The sequence below is a fragment of the Melopsittacus undulatus genome, chromosome 1 (genome assembly GCF_012275295.1).
Source record: "Melopsittacus undulatus isolate bMelUnd1 chromosome 1, bMelUnd1.mat.Z, whole genome shotgun sequence".
NCBI classification, from domain to species: domain Eukaryota; kingdom Metazoa; phylum Chordata; class Aves; order Psittaciformes; family Psittaculidae; genus Melopsittacus; species Melopsittacus undulatus.
In genome coordinates this window covers 134,270,910-134,288,960 of record NC_047527.1, presented here as the reverse complement: position 1 = coordinate 134,288,960, position 18,051 = coordinate 134,270,910, and the positions used below count along the sequence as shown (strand labels likewise).

The 18,051-nt window shown below is 42.1% G+C and overlaps 1 protein-coding gene across 1 annotated transcript in view; it reads right to left on the bottom strand.

The window, feature by feature from the left end:
- Positions 1-17,812, bottom strand: part of THRB (thyroid hormone receptor beta) — a 160,322-nt gene extending 142,510 nt beyond the window's left edge. Inside the window, exon 1 of the mRNA XM_034060884.1 lies at positions 17,725-17,812. The gene's annotated coding sequence lies outside the window, so the exon portion shown is untranslated. The remainder of the gene's footprint in view (positions 1-17,724) is intronic.
- Between the last annotated feature and the right edge of the window lie 239 nt (positions 17,813-18,051).

Here is an 18,051-nt window from a genome sequence, read left to right as displayed (position 1 = left end):
GCCGCTGATGCTACAGTGTGCATCTGATGGAAAGCCGCCTCTGCATGCAACCTTCTGGCAGGAGCACTGAGGTGGATGTAAGACAGCAGCAGTCATGGTGCTAGCTCACTGAGAACCCTGGGGTGGTTTACATAGGCAGTACCAATGCATGGTACTCATTCATTATAAGGTGCAGTACCAATGCCCAGCACTCACCTGACAAAATACCTTCCCACAGTGCATGAGCATGCCTGTGATCTCCCTAGCGACAGGACTGGAAGAGTTTGGAAAAGCATTACGTGAGGAGGCCAGAAATCCATGAAACTGCTGACAAACTCCCCTCACAAATCTCATGATGCTCATGCAAGGAGCAGTGACTGGTATTTCACATATAAAATATACCATCTACCCTATAGCAGGCAATGCTCTCTGTCTTTCACTGAGGTTTTGTACAGGGCTGAGAAGAGTGCCTATGCCCACCAGCTGAGCAGACTGCAAAAGCAGCAACGGACGATGCTCTGCCCTTTTTCAGGAAACAGATGCTGAATGGGACAAGCAACGGGGGAAAATCAGCCTTAAGCTGTCCCAGCTGTCCTTTTTTCCTCATTACAGCACAATAAACTTGGGGTGGGAGGGCACTGTATTTCCATTTAGGGTTTTTTTTGGTTTGCTTTCTTCTTTTATTTCTCAAGCTAGCAGAGCTGAGAGCAGCATTGTATTTACCTGGCAGACCCCAGCTGCGGGTAAGGTCCTCACATCACAGCAGTGCTAACATTTTTCCCACTAATTATTTTTTGCCTGGTTTCCTATTCTCTAGATCAAAAAGCAAGGAAGAGCTTCAAACACTTAATGAGGATGCCTCCTTCTATAAAGAATTACTCAGAAAAACTGCAATTCAGAATCAATAAGGCCTCATGTCTTTCCTACAGAGGACATTTGAGTCTTACATGCAGAGGAGAGTTTTTAATCAGGCAGCAGAATGGGAAGGGCTTCCCATCTGGTGATTTTGAAATTCTTGGTCAAAGGTTAACCTGGTTTTTAACCTGAAAGTACAGAAAATCTTGGAGGCTGAATGAAAGAACACAGGTGTAAGGGCTGCCCTGAAAGTAAAACTTCAGAGGGATGTTACCGACCTGAAACCAGGTGATGAAGGCACATAAAGCCTGTACTACACCTTTCCTCACTCTCAGTTTCACAGACAGATCCTAAGAAGTGAAAAGACAAAGTCCATTTCAGAAAGTTTAAAATATAATCAGATTTCTCTGGCTGGCAGCACCGAGGGGGAAAGGCAGTTTTACTAATTAAGATCTGAACTTCTGCTTCGACTTGAGTTTTTCATGATGTTACTGGATATAACATGGTACTCATTCATTATAGGGTGCAGCACCCGCAGGGCAGTGAGTAATGGTTTTACTCCTACTTCAGTACTGGCAGCAGCATGTTGGACTGAAAAATGAACCTCTATTTCCTATCTATTTTTATAATCAGTTTATCTATCATCTGCTTAATTCTTACCCCCATATGCATGGTAGAAACAAAACATTTAAGTCTCAGTACTACCCTGAAATATATTCACAACACTGCCATTGACTCAGACAGCTAACCAGCGACACTGACTTGTAGCTGAGGACAGCATTTGGCCCCAGACAGCACAGCTGTATTCTATATGAAAAATTCATGAGCTAAATCTTTTCACTTCTTTTATAAATAGGAGACAAAACAAGAGAGTCATCACTTAGTCAGCCAGGGAATGATTCAAAGTCTAAACCTAGGATATCGTTTTTAGGAACATAACTGGCAATAAAGGCAAAGTATGTTTTCTCCTCATAGCAGAAAAAAGATAGGATTAAGTAACTTTATGCCACTTCTTTTTTTTTTTTTGCTTTCATTGATTGAAAAAGTTAAAATACCAACCAGACATAGCAGTAAGGTATCAGACACAAAATAGAGATCTGTAGTATTACATGCCCAGGTATATTTTGCTGCAGCCCTGAAGTCAGACATGTTGTTGAGCTCTGGTTTATTTGCAAACTTTCCTGGTTCTCTAAACACAACCATTATTTTTGGTATTTCATAACTAGCTCTCTATTATGAGGTGCTACTAGCTGTGGAGGTGACAGCTGGCAGGAACTTTTGAATCGAAGGGTCTCTTTCTCTCACAAGATCCACTGTTTACTAAAAGATGATTACCCATGAGTAAATATTGAGTCATGATATCCTTAAAAAAGCAAACACACAGAGTTAAAGAATAATTTCTAACATGGGTAAACAGCACTGAAAATTGAATCACTTATGTGCATTTTTCCTAATACAGTGTAAAAAAACAGAAGGCTATATAGAAAATAACCACAATTAGATAAAACTATGTTATAAGAGCTTGGAAAGACTGTATCTCTTTTCATACGACTGTAAAGCACCATTTACAGACATACAAATAGGTAAATGCAGTCTTAAATACATGCAGGAACAAACGGAAGAGGGATTTTGGGTTGGCTTTCACAACACAAACACACCATGGTAGTTCTGTCATTCCTGATGAATTACTACACTACCCTGGTAAACAGTGCAGACCATTGAAATGCAATATATTGGCAATCAGGCAGGAAAGCAGGACTGCACATCATCTAACACTGTAGTTATAACATGCAGGTAAACTGCTCATTTTTACTGCATGTTATCAGACCACTTCCCAGCACTCTGAGAGTTTGCTGCTGGGGCATTCATCTTCACACAATCACTGACAGTGGCGAAGTACTCTCCCCTCTATTATTGCTACTTCCATACTCATTTCTAATGCTACCATATATGTTTCTGAGTTCACCGTCAGGCTCCAAAAGTTCCTTTGGGGAATATGACATCAGAATGAAGATTATGAAAAATATGCTTATATCACATCCATTTGAAATACTATTTATGTGCAAGGACTTTGCTTACACCACTTTGCCCCAGCCATTCTGCACAGCCTCCCAGACACCAAATAAAGCTCATCAGCATCTCTAGAATCAAAATTAAATGGAAACTGGTGACCCTTGTGACATCTTAGCAGCTGACAGTGGTGGCTCTGGAGTTACAGCAAGAGTTAAAAACCATAAACACACTCTACTGTAACTGTGCCTTTTCACATAACATTCTGAAGCACTTATTTGCAAGGACTAAAGCAGAACAACCTGAACTCTAAAGAAAAAAAATGAAGACAATCAGATGTAAGGACAATAAGGAATTACGCGAAGGCAGGAAAAAACATGCACCTAACCTGTTTTCTTTGTGAGTACTGCTGAATTTGAAAAAGACCCAGACTGAAACTTGAAGTGCGTGTTGTACAAATTTTAGGATTAATGCTCTTTACTTGACATGTTACAATCTGAAATCAAGGAAGAGAGGATGTATTTGAAAAATTCATGAGGATGAAATAGTCACGTTAGATTTCTTTGAGAAGTTGGGAAGTATTACCATGGTACTCTGTTCAAAGCTGGGTATGGCCACCACAGACTGGGGGGTGCTGCCCAGCTGGGGTACCAAGCAACTAGAGGAACATATACCATACCTGGTAGTTCTGACATGAAGACTAGAATCCTTTTTCCACTTTCTTCCCTGTGTACTTTTGCTACCATATTTGCCTTGGAACGTAATCCCTCTTGCTTTGTCCAATCTACAACGCCTATATAGTTATTCACAGTTCAGTCTTTTTAAGTTATGTGATTTTAAATCACAAGTTTCTAAGAAGTTGTGATAACATTTTAAACAGCATGTTTTAGAGAAGAACCAGACAGCTAGTGAGATGGCCAACCACTGAACAGAGCACACAGCTTGTCCTGAAAGTTTCCGTAATTACAGACACTTACACTTCTGAATCAGGGTCACACATAACCTGCAGTTCTACAAGGTTCTCCTTATTTTTTGGCTGATTGATGATTGTTAAGATCACTGAAAAGGCATGGAGCAGCTGTAGCTACCAACGATCACAATAGAAAAGATGACACTTCTCCACCAACAATCCATCAAACTTAAAACACTACTATAAAAGAAAGTAAAAAAAGATGGGTGCAATCAAGAGTACTTCACCTAGAATAAAGACCCCTTCAGGGCACTTTAACTGCCAGTCTGCAGCCTAAAGGGAAAATGAAGTAAAATCTAAAATGTCACATAGTGCTTACAAGATTACATACACCTGCATCAGGCAAATACAATAGAATCCTATTTTTCCTATATTTTGATTTATATTATATTATTAATGTGTAATTAAGAAAAAAATATTACACTAAACCCAAGAAATTCTTCAAAGTATTTTTTTTCTTCTTGTGATGTAAATGGTCCATATCCTTAATGCTATTATACCAGAGTTAAATTACATCAGAGGCATTATTCAGTGTTCAAAATCAGAACATATGAAACTATAAAAAATGATCATACAAGAGGGGACTTCAGTATCTGCCTATCCCTCATTCTATCAAAGTTGTATCATTCCATATTACACAGCTGCTGGTGCTTTATACAACTTAAGATTCCTATTGATCACTTCCAAGCTGATGACACAGGGATCAAAGTCTTCTAATAGATCCCTCTGCTAAAATGAAAGAAAACAACCCAAACAACCCACTTTCACTTTTTTCAGTTACCTTTTCCAGCTACTTTCAGGCATGTGTCACCAATATACATGTACAGACACTGTGCAGACTTTGCTAATGTCATTTTCCTTTCACTCTATTATTTTTCCACCTCCTCCCTGAACTCTCTGCTGTTTAATCTCTTCTGGTCAGAAAAAATAATAAATAACTTTGGTACACAAAAGGGAACGCAATGTTCTAGGACTGGGCTTATGTGAGCTGTAGGGAAACGGTCAAATCTGAGAGGAGCTGGGATTGCCGTAGTGTGACGTCATGACCTCTGTTTACAGCCATAAATGATACTGGCAAAGTGACAGCGCTCTGCATGACCCTGTGTTGGATTATTTTTTCTCTGTTTTTATTATTGCTGTGCCTGTCTTTGCTTTACTGACTCTAGTTACTTTGTCCAATTTGAGAGCAGTCTAACCAAACATGTATTTCTCCTACACGTCCAAGTAGAAGACCCAATTTTACTGTCAACACAGCCAGACCAAAGCAGCTAACCTGTTATCGAAACATCAAGGCCAACGCCCTAATAATGACCTAATTTCTTATGTTAACCAAAGAGATAAAATTATTCTTAATTAACAATGGGTAATTCAGCAGAAATGTAACTTGAAGGTAAGTGTTGACAGAAAATGAAATTTATTGACTCAAAAACAGAATGCATTTACGACCAGAAATTCAGCTACTAATCCCCAAAATGCTCAAAATACATGTGCTATACTGGTATCCAGAGATAACAGAAGAGTACCGTATCTTAATTCAGTAGGTTTTGCTGTATTTGTTGAATTACACAATTTGATTAGAAGAAATTACCCTGGATTAAAAATGGAAGAGCATTAATTACTTTAAATATTAATACCACTGGCTAACTGACATATAAAGGTATAAGGACGCTTATACTGAGTTTTCACAAACTTTCACCAAGTTTTTCATAAAGATATCAGTAAACAAGAAATACAACAAAATTCACTGAGACTGTGCATTACATCACAAACAAAACGCCCAAACAGGTGATGCAGCAAAAGTCTTTAGACAAACAAACAAGAGCATGGTATAAATTTAATTCCTAAATCGAGATATAAGGCTTGCCATATATACAGCTGCAATTGGTTGGGTATACTGACTCCAAATGTAGCACTGTAGACAAAATTACTTCCACCTTAAAAACACACTGTAAGCAGATCATTTTGCTCACAAAACCTGTTGAACTTTGGAAAATGATGAGCTTGTATAACCTACCTTTACTTTTGCCTTTCTCATTTCCCTGGCAGTAATAACCACTGAAGGCAATCTCATAATAAGTTTTATTGTGGAGTCCCAACCCCTGATTTCAAACATTGAAGGAAGATGTGCATTTATGAAACTTACACAATGTTGACTGAATTTCAGAAATCACTGTTGGGATCGTAATTTCTTCTTTCTGACATAATCACTTCTGAGCATCACTTAAGGTCAAACTCTGTCTTTGATATTTACCAAGACCTTTTCACATTGAAATGAGACAATAATTCCACCACTTTGATATTATTAAAAAGGCAGTTCATTCACTATTAGGAACATTATTGAAGAAAACACATCCAGGTAAATCAGCAGTAAAGTATCACAAAAACTGCTGGCATCTGCTGGCTATAAGCTAGCAGCCCAGATCTGTTATGCTGATACAGTATGTAAAAGGAGTAATGCCAGATATCACGTTTTCTGACTCAAAAAACATCCATCCAAACCCACAAAAATAACACAACAAACACGAATCCCCAAAGATTACCCTTAATACAGACAAGCTCAGCAAAACTAAGCATTTAAACTGTAACTTCTGATCTGCCCATCTGCTTTCCTCACTTAGCCCTACTCTCCAGATGGGAAAACAGGTGAGGTCTTGAATTACTCATATGTCACTCTGTAGTTTTGCCCACACCCTTCTTCCTGTTACACCATCACCCAACTGTTGGGAAATTTGGATCTCCTAACAGAGATTGCAGCTCTTAACCTTCACACAGCAACAGGTAAACCTTTGCTCTACTCTATCCCATGCCTCGCAACGTCTGCTAGGTAGAATCTCAAATTCTTCCTGCCTGCTGCTCTTTCTGGGTTTAAATACTTGTTCTCTAAAAGAAATAAAAAATGACATTGAGGTTTTCACAATCCTAATTTGCAAATTGTTTCAAGCTCTTTTAGATTAGATTACTTTCCAAAGCAAACACAGTAATACTATACTACTCTCATTTCCCAAACACAGCCTGGCTTATGACTGTGCAGCACACACAAAACATTTGCTTCTTTCCGCTGATGATGCTCACAAATGGCTTTCACTGACTTCAGGAGATCTTTGCAAAAGTGCAGGATGTTCCACTCATCCAAAGCTATTTAAAGGAGCAAGACCTAAAGAAATATTGACAAGATTAGGCATAATGTACCAGGAAACTCTCAGCTACAAAACATTAAAAAGTAAAAATCAGACTATCGATTTGATCTTGTACCTCTGGATTTATGAGTGGTAAATCTCTGCCTTTATATGTTTTTCCTGCACCACCAATTAATTCAGCTGCAGATTTATGATCATCAAAACGGTCTACAGCTATATCTACACAGAGATGTTTTGAAGAGACTAAGCTCAAGTTATAACTTGGCTTTGAGTTGAACTTCACAAAGGGGAGTCCAAGCTTTTCATCTTATTGCATGCTATGCTTGCCCGGACAGCAAGCAATATCCTGTCAGCAAGCCACTTCCCCTTTGCCTTCTATCTCCAAGGTAAACTGCTGACAAACCTACCTGCTAGTCCTCATAAGTTGAGAAAATAAAATATGGGGAAAATATTGAGAAATAGAAAGCTTTTAGAAAAAAAAAAAAGAAGCCTGCAGTGTTGTTGCAAAACACGGGTTAAACTGACGTGAACTCATATTATGGGCATGAATTTTCAGCTGCCATTTGTGGATGAACTCGAGCTATGAGCAAAGATAAGGAGATGTACATGCCTTGGCTGCCAGCCAGTGTCCACACTGGCCCCCACAGGGCTGCCTTGTGAGTAGGCACCTTAGTAAAGGGAGACGGAAGACTATCTGCTTGAGTTCTCAGGTTTTGTGGCTGAATTACACCACTTTCTTGCTCGCAGAACTTGGGTTTCTTGCTGGAGAGACACATAACCCAAAAAATGAGATCTCTGGAAAAGCTTCATGGAGCCAAACTCAGCAGTAAAGGTCAAGGGAGGGGGCAGGGCAAGGGTTCATCAAGCAGTTTGCTTATGTAAATTTGGCTTTTTATGCTTACAATCCCATGAGCAAAGCATGATCAGAAAATGACTCCTAAACAGCAGCCAAGTCCCGGCTATTTTTGTGCCCATACGACTCTTCCTATGGGATCAACAGTAACAATCTTGACAACTGGTCCCTTACGTGCAAATGTGAGAGCACGAATCCTGGTTCTAAGTTTTAAGTAATCTCACAACTTCAGTGTGTGCATTAAAAATGCATTTAGGGCACTAATTAAAGTTACAGAGCAGCTTAAACTGTTTGTGTAGTCAGCTGCTTTCTTTTATTTTGGTATGAATTCATAGTATCTTTATTGACTCCCCAAAATTTATTAAGGGTACACCTGGCAGACCAGCTTATTTTTCTCTACACTTCCCAGTAAGTGAATCTGTCTTAAATTATTTTCCACTTCACTCATCTCTAGCCAAGTAAACTGCAATTCCCTGTATCCGACTGCCCATCTCAAGATGATTTTCTTCAGGAAGTTTCATTCAGTCAATGGCTGAGGCTGGAAGGTGCTTCTGGAGACTTTCTAGTTTTCCCCCTGCTCATGCAGGCTCACCTGGAGCAGCCTGCTTAAGACCACATACACTTTGGGTTTTAATATCTCCAAGAATGGAGAAGCCACAACCTCTCCGGGTAACCTGTGCTGGTGTCCAACAAGTCAAAATGGTCTTGCTATTTCTGCAGAGGCAGCAAAAGGAAATGCTCAGGGGTTTTGCTATATGCAAAATTTCAGACTTTTTTTCTTTCAACTATCTGAGTTCTCCTATTCCTTGGCACAGAACCTGAAATTCGGCAAGCAAGGCCCTTATGACAGGAATTAATCCTGCTGTCCCTGTGAAAATCTGGTCAGAAAGAGAAAATGGGGGAGAGAGGCTTGCCTAAATTTATTTGTGCTCCACAAAACTGTTATAGTATTTGGAAAAAAGTCCATCTTGATTCTGACATCTAAATAAAGAAGGAACCACACTATACACATACATACGTTTCTCCATATACATAGCTCCACACCAGGAACCAGGCACAGAGCCTTGAAGGCCAGAGGTAGGGTTCTGACTGCAGAAAAAGTGCAGCCAGGTCTGCTCTGTTCCCCAGGAGAGTTCAGGGAAGCCTGCACAAGTTCAGCCCCTTGCCAGCCCACACTGCCTGCCTCTGGGACTGCAGTCAGGCAAACCAAGGAGGGAGGCCAGGGGAGAGCAGCTGTCTGGCACACCAACCCTAGCTCTAGGGCAGCCTGGGGAAAGCCTGCTTGTCCCTCCTCTTACAGCCACCACACCAGAACCATGACCTGGATGAACTGGCAGGGATCCATCCACTCCAGGTCCTCTGGATTGGAGCTACAAAAGCTCCTCATCAACAGATGCCAACAAGAGTATTCCCAAAGCCTGGATGCTGGGCACTAATCCCTTCAAGCTCTCACAAAGAAGGTAAAAGGGCTTGGTAATGAAGGATTAGGCAGGTGGGGGAAAACGCTGCAGTACTCCAGAACTGACAGGTTCGGTCAAAAGCAGGTTTGACCACAGACAGTGTACACAGACAGTGAACACAGACAGCACTCAGCTGTAATGCCAAAGGAGGGCTGAAGGCAAACACCTGTAGGCCTGGGGAAGGAATGGGCAATCTGCCCTAAAGAGAAAGTAGGGCAGAGGAGAGGAGGAGATGGAAGCAGCAGAGGAAGGGAAGCATCATAGCCTGGCTGTCCCTCCTCCCGGGTATCCTATGCCAAAGCAAGCCACCTTATCATCACTGGGAGTGGGATGGGGATATCAGAAGGGCTAGCTCAGGGAACAGCTCTACAGAGAGGGCATGACCAGAGCCCTCCCTCACTCAGGAATTAGGGAATCCAGCACTTCCCTGCCCCAGGCCACACCATTCCCACCCATGCCTAACCTCTGAGCAGAGAAAAGCATTCCTACCTTCACAATATTGACGAGTGCTTTGATAAGAGGCCTCTTGAAGAGACCACAGCAGAAGATCCTTCTGCCTCACAAAACACTCCCATCATCCACCAACTGGAAAGGCATGGCCAGAATGGCTGCAAGCACATTCCCTGCATCCCACCGGGAGATTAACAGTGGGTGAGATTCATCTTCCCTGGGCAGAGGATGAAAGCAAAAGGGCTTCCCAGGAGGCCTGACTCTCAGAACAGTCTCTGGGTTCTTCCAGAGTTCAATGGAAATGAAGGCAGCTGCCATCACACAGTATCTTGTGCACCAACCTACTTGATGAAAAAGGCAGTTTCATACATTTCAGAGTTTATCACCATTTCTGACAATCTGTCATGGCAGTGGTCACATTACAGACACAGCAGAACTGCCAAGAGGGAGGGCAAGGGAGGGAGATGCCAAGAAGGCAGTAGGACTGGAGACATAAAAAACAAAACCAGCACCACCAAGGAACCCAACCCCCAGTAACACAGAAAGATGAGAAGACAACAGCATATGGTCTGGTCAATACAATGGCAAGCAGGACTCTTGTCATTGACTCATCCCTTCTGGTGGCAAAAAGACCCCAAAAGCCCTATCCAGAGAACAGTATATGACACCAAGGACACCAACAGCAGGGGGGTTGGAACTAGATGATCTTAAGGTCCTTTCCAACCCCAACTATTCTATGACACTGCAACCCACTCTGCCACAGCAGGAATGTGGCAAATGCCTTCTGTATCTGCCAGACTGAGCAACCAAACCAACTGATGGGAAAACCTACATGGAAATGAGGTTGAGGATGCCATCTCCATGCATACACCTCTTCAAGAAGAGAAAATGTCTCTAGTATCTCTGTTCTATTTCTGGCAAAGGAGAAAAGTGTGAAGTATCTGGAGCAGGGGACCTTGGGAGAAACTTGAATGCTAAATCGGATGATCAGGTTAGATACCTTCATTGCCCAGAAGTAAGTGATTTTCAACACAAAATTCACAAATACCCAGTGACAAACTACTGTTACATGTGTACAATAATGTGTACATAAGCTCCCCATATTCAATATAACCAGCTGCATTCCCTGTGATATGATGTTCAGAATCATAGCACGGTTTGAGTTGTAAGGGACCTTAAAGACCATTTGGTTCAACCCCCCATACACACTGCTTTTGATGCGGCCCAGCACAGCTCTCTTTCTGGTCTGTGAGCACACACTGAAGTTGTCTCATGTTGAGCTTCCCATCAACCAATACCCCCAAGTCCTTCTCCGCAGGGCTGCTCTCAATCCATTCTCTGCCCAACCTGTAGCTGTGCCTGGGATTGCTCCAACCCAGGTGTAGGACCTTGCACTTGTCATGGTTAAACTTCATGAGGTTGGCATCAGCCCACCTCACAAGTGTGTCAAGGTCCCTCTGGATGGCATTCCCTCCCTCCAGCATATCAACAGAACCACACAGCTTGGTGTCATCAGCAAACTTGCTGAGGGAACACTCAATCCCACTGTCCATGCTGCCACAAAAACGTTAAACAGTGCCAGCCCTAATACTGATCTCTGAGGAACACCACATGCCACTGGTCTCCACTTCAACACTTAGCTGTTGACCACTACTCTTGGAGTGGATCTTCCAGCCAATTCCTTATCCACTGAGTGGTCCATCCATCAAATCCATGTCTCTACAATTTACTTTATGCGCAAGGATGTTGCGCGGGACAGTGCCAAATACTTTGCACAACTTGAGGTATATGAGCTCAGTCACTCTTCCCTGATCCACTAATGCTGTCAACCAAATTTGAAGGCCACCAAATTTGTCAGGCATGATTTGCTCTTGGTGAAAGCATGCTGGCGGTCACCTGTAACCCCCCTACTGTCCATGCACCTTATCACAGTTTCCAGGAGGATCTTCTCCATGAAGTTTCACAGTTTCAAACAAATATAAGAGGAAGCATAGTTTTCAAACACAACTATTACTACATATGGCTAAGAACACTTAAAAGTGAACCAGTACCATCTGTGGGTTCTAAACCTTAGCTTTGTGCATATACTCAAAGATACCTGAATTAAAGTTGCATAATCAACATTAATTTTGATACCTCTTTTCCCTTGCGCTTGACCTTTGAAATCAGCAACTTATCCAGTTAAACAGTTTTTCCAAGTCTTCTGGCCCAACTAAGTTATTTTATTCTGGTCACATACAGCAACTGAATAAACCACAACACTTCAGTAAGTCACATCAGTGAAACTGGCATAACATAAAATACATGCAGTTCAACGCCACATAGGAAGTACTCTGTGTTCCAGGCATAATTTTCTCTCTATTTGTACAAATAAAATTATATTTTAATAATTAATGAAAGTAATTATTTTTGTTTCAAAAATTAAATTTGCCACAAATATTTTATAGGCTAATACTCTTTTAATGCTACATGCGTAGGCATGTATATCCTGGATTTACATGGATATAACTCTGCACAGAATCTTTCTCTGTTTATCTAGCTGGATAATGTGTGACACCTTATCTTTTTTTAGCAGAATAAATACAATATGGAAAGTAAGACACCTAACTTATAAAAGAAGGCTCAAGATAGCCATTTTCTGAAGCTATGAAAAAGTTATTCAAAGCCTCATACAGGCTTAGCCTAAGCTAAGGTTGGATGGGGCTCAGAACAACCTGATCTAGTGAAACATGTCTCTGCCCACGGCAGCAGGGTTGGACTAGATGAACTCTAAGGATCCTTCCAACCCAACCCATGCTAAGATTCTATTCACTTCAAAGCACCTTGCACACAAACACACCCTATTTTTAAAAAAGATGACTGAAATATTTAGAAAATGATTAAAAAATAAAAAAATAAAAAATCCCAACCAAACAAAAATGAGAGAGCCCAGGGTAAGTCAATAAACCATGGAAATAAAATTATTTTAATGTAAAGCTAGAAAGCAGATGGTAAGATGTCACATGAAGGCAATCTTACCTGTCAAGAGTGGCAGCGAGGCAGGCAAATGGGCTACAAATGATACGATTGTGCTAAAAAGCCAGAGGAAAAAACAATGGTAAAGAAGTAACTTCAATTTATTAGTACTTATTCCTTCCATAGGCAGGAAACCAAAAAGCAGTAGCAGCAGCACTGCATACCTGCTTGGTACAGCTTGGCAAGAGCACATGGGAAGTAGCTGGCATAGCTGGGTTAAAGGAAATAACAGTCATGGGAGGTGCAGAGTTAACAGTATACTAAAGGAGGCCAAAGTGCAAGACTAAGTCAGTGGAAGTAAGACATAAATGTCTGCAAATCCACGAAGCACAAGAAAAGAAAAGGCACAGCATTCAGGAATGTTGTACAAATGCAGATAATGAGAGCAAACATGACACATGTCTTAAGGAAGACATCTTGCAATGGTGATGAAACAGCTGTTCTTACCCACAGAAGTATATTTTTCTTGTATTTTAAAAAAGGTTCATCCATATGCGTGTCACTAAGATTTCAGTTACTGAGCAATTATCCAATGATCCTACTACTTACGCAGTTGACAAGCACTTCTAATTTTCTTCAAAGAGCTCCTTTATTTTCCTACACCACAGCTGTTCCAAAGCACATCCTACAGTCAAGCAACACTGCCACTGTACCTGCGGCTTACAGTTCATTTCTTCCAACTCCCATGAAGAAACCAAGAAGACATTCAAAACACCACTGTTAGAACAGGCAGAAATATTTAGCAGGTGAGCAAAATTAGTGATCTTCTATCTATTCTATGTATGCATTGCGAACACATACATATTAGCAATTTGTTTCTGCATCCACCAACTTCACTCCTTCCTCATCCAGCAAGCCATTTTGACTTTAAATTCACTTGAAGAGACACTAATCTTCTTGCCTCGTTTTCTACCTTACTGTTAGGCAGCTTGACAATCAGTCCTTTTATTTCTTCCGATGGAAAACAGAACCCTAATTTATTGGATTAGGTTCACCAGAGGACAGAGAACAGCTCTGTAAGCTAGAATGATCACACTGCTTTCACGCGTATAATCTAATTATAACATAAGAGTATTTGCTGGTTTAGTTCATCAGTAAAAATCATTATGATTCTGTATACTTAAGACACTTGAGGTTATACAGTAAACTGCAATTTATTCCCTTATCCTTTGACTAATTTATTAAGTTTCACAAGACTGTAATTTCTAACAAGCTACAATAGGTCAGAGTAAAATGAGAATTTTTATGACCAAAAGCATTCAGAATTTAACACACAGTTTAATTTTTGCATTTTAAAAAACCCTCCAACATTGTATTTGCTTATAATCTCATCCTATACAGTTGCAGGCTGCACGCACTCCAGCAGCATGACCACAGACAGACAAAGCTAACAACAGAATCAAGTTTTCCAAACAACTTTTTTTCTTGCATTGTCCCTCTACCATAACCATGTTTAAAGTAAAATAATGATGAGTAATGGAAACAATCTTTTTCACGTGTTGTGAATTAAATGAGAGAAACAACTTAGCAAGACTTAATTACTTTATTCAGAATGTCCTCTTGGACTACACACAACCAATGAAATAACAAAGAATTGAAGAGATACAATTCTTTAATCATTACACAGAAATTATATTTATTTATAGTCTGCCCTTGATTTTCCTAACAACAGTTCTTGTAATACATGCATTGCTCAGTTAGTTATCCCTGTAAAACATGTAAAATCCTACCTCATCCCTGAGAAGACAGAGTGTGCTCCATTGCACAACAGCAAGTTTAGAAGGCATCAGAAGCAGTATTGCCACACTAATGGCTATGTGAATTATTCTGCTTTTTATCCCATAAAAGACAGCATAAATAAACCCAAGCAGACGCATGGAATAACATACCTCTACTGCATTTTCCAGTACAGATTTCCTCAGCCACCTCAGAGGCCTTACTTTCAGTTAGGCAGATAGACAGAGAGTACTTTCGTGACTTAGCAGAATTCTGCTGTCCTAAACCTGAAGAGCTACTGAAGAGCATGCATTTATTTATGTGAATGGGGCCGTGCAGGAGAGAATGTAAGACTGCAGATGTAGCTATTTCTGAAATCTGGAAAGGAGGGAACAAAGGCAAACAGTGGAAATATTGAGATAGTATTTTCTGATCAATCCTGTCTGATGGGAAATTCACAAATTCTGATCGTGACTATACTCTCTAGAAACCCACAGCATCAATGTGCTACCTCATTCCCTGCAAGTAGGTGTATAGTGGCCCAGCAGCATCTCCTTTCCTCTGGATGCCAGATTCTTTTGTGCTTTGGAAATCCGGCATGAGGAAGGATAAGACAGAAAATACACAGCTCTGCACTGCTACCCTGCATCCCGCAGTATAGCTCTGCCTTCTGCCATGACAGCCGTCTCCTATTAAAGAGCAAATTAGTTTGGCTGGAAGAATTTGAACTTCCCAAGTCCTAGAAGGAAATTAAAGACATGAGGGCTCACATTCATATGCTACCTTCCTTCTCCTGCCTTCCCTCATCTCAGGCTATTTATCTGACCTTCTTTCATATGCATGCCTCTTTTGCCTTCTTCAACTTTTAGTAATAAGCAAACCTCAAATCAGTAAACCAGAATATGATGGAGGAGAGATAATAAGCTCCAGAATTTCCTTTTCCAAGGAGCCAAAATTCCTGGTCTCACCCTTCCGGTAGCAAATGAGATTCTTGCTGGAGGATGTCCTGCCTCAAATCAGGTGGGTGTTTTTGAGGTTTCATCTCTTGATTCCCTTCCAAACAGAATCAAATTTCAAGACATGCTACACTAGACGATAAACTCTGACAATCTTCCATGGTTTAAGCTTAGTAACCCTTCTACTCCCTACTTCTCTCTTGGCTGGGGTTTTATATATAGCCAAGAGGAAAAATTCTGCTCATCATCAACAACAGGGAAGCCAGGAGAGGATATATGCCTACCACAGGTATGTGTTATTCTGCAAGCTTCTTTATACAACACCAGTATCTGTTATCACTAACAATTTATATGCTGTAGCATATAAAAAACTGCATGAAAAAACTGCTACCTCTTTCTACTCAGCAAAAGAACATTCCCACACATAAGGAGACAGCACAGTAAACTTGACTTTACATAATGACTTGGATATGCAAAGAATTTCAAAAGCACTGAACAATTTGGAGTAGCCATGATGTGCTCAGCACTAGCTCGTATAAGACTTGATCCAAAACCACTAAAAATCAATGGGAGATTTTTCCATCGACTCTAACAGACTCCAGTTTGAGCCTTCTCAGCTCTGAATATCAGAGTCCACAGAGTTAGAAGCCGATGCAAACCACAGCTAAATCCTTCCTTTTCCAACACAGATTCATGTGACGTTTAAATTTCCTCAGGATCATCAAGTAGCAGAGCTCTCGGTTTCACAACTGGTATGTCAGGACTAGATTATTCCATCATCATCAAGTAACAATGGAACACACCAGCTCATCCAAAGGTCAACAATTCAAATGAACTGAAGGAAGGCTGAGACTAATTTAAATGTCCTGGGACTAATATGAAGGCTGATTTTGAACCAGTTAGTAGAAAAGAAGAGAAAAAGTCTTGTGAGGAAGGAAGTAGGCATATCCAGTTTCACAAAACTTTTGTTGTCATTGTTCTTTAAACCACTGTTCTATGAGAAAATGAAGTGCTATACTTTCCAGTGGCTTCGTCCAGCTTCTTCACTTTAAAAAAGGCTATAAATTTAAATAGTTACATCATCTGCAGCCCAAAGTAAGGGAACTCAAGCCTCTCACTGTAAGGCAATACTGGTAACTAATGCAATAGCACTGATCATGATAAAATCCCCTGAAAATTACCTGGTTACTACACAGATTTCTTATAAAGATCAAACCCTTTGCTCTGGTTTTGCTTTTTGTTGTTTGGTTGGGTTTTTTTTCCTTTTTTCTCAACTGTTTATTTAGAAATTAGGGCTGAAAAAACAGAAACCAGAAAACCTGGTAAATTGTCCCAACACACAAGTAGTACTGAACTGCAAAAAGAAAACAAACCACTTTATAAAGAGATCCACAGTCTACCAATTATGCAAATAGGTATTTACGACAGACTAAGTTTTGTAAATAAAAGCTAAATATATTACTATAACTAGCAGAAGGCTCCGTTTGAACGCATGAATTTTGTGTTAAGTTCAGATAATAAAAGGAACACTGTGTATACTGTAGAAAAAGAAGTCTTATTCACCCTCCTGAGCCGGAGCCGGTATTCCATACAGCATTTTCAATCTGGGCTTCTCCTTCCACCGCCTGGATGACGCGAGTGCAAACAAGGTTTCTGGGGACCACGGAACTATCGGGCTCCCGGCGCTCATCAGATGAGGTGCGACCCTTCCTACCGGCAAACGGCTTCGCACGGCCGACAGTTTTCCCTTTCCCTTTACACTCATACACTGCCCGGTCAACCCGCCCACCGCAGCTTCCAAGCTGTCCTATATTTAGTTAACAATTAACACATTTGACTTCTTAACTTCACGGATTTCTGTTGCTGTTGCTTTAGAAAGTCAAATAAAACTTGCACGGATAAACTCTTAACGGGGGAATCTCCACCACTGCTGCAAACATAAATAAATAAGGGAACGCCGGCAGACACGCATACCGCCGGCTCTCCCTCTATCTCCCCGGTACCGCGGTGACAAATACCGGCGGTGTCACCGTTCCCCTCCCCACCGGGCCGGGCCGCTCGCCCCCCGCCGCTCCCAGGTGCGACGAGCAGCGATCTCCCTCTCCGCTGCCGCCGCGCTCCCCACCGGTGACAGATCAATACAGCGGCAAAGGGCGCAGCTCGCCTCTCCCGCACCCGAAGTCCCCTTCTTCCCACTCCGGGACGGGGACCGTCCACGAAGGAGGACAACGCTCCGTGCCCCGGCAAGCCGACCCCTGGCCGGAGCGCCCGTCCCCGCCTGCGCTCCCCCATCCCCGGCCGAGCGGGAGCGGGGGTGACTTACCGGCGGAGCGCAGCGGAGCGGCGCCGCGCGGCCCGGCCCGGGCGCGGTGCCTCTCGCCTCGTCCCTCCCGCCAGGCGCCGTCTGGCTGCGGACGTGACCTGGATTCCCCCCGCCTGCACCGCCGCCTCCCGCAGGCCGCGCACACGCTGCGCTGCGCTGCGCCCCCCGCGGCCCTCCCGCCCCGCCTCGCCTCTCGCCGCCCCGAGCGACGCGCGGCGGAGCGGAGCGCAGCGTTACGCAACGGTGCCCGCGGGCCCTCCGCACCGCGGAGAGAGGGTCGCCGGGAGGCGGGTGCGGGGCGGAGGGAAACCGCGGCGGAACCGGAGC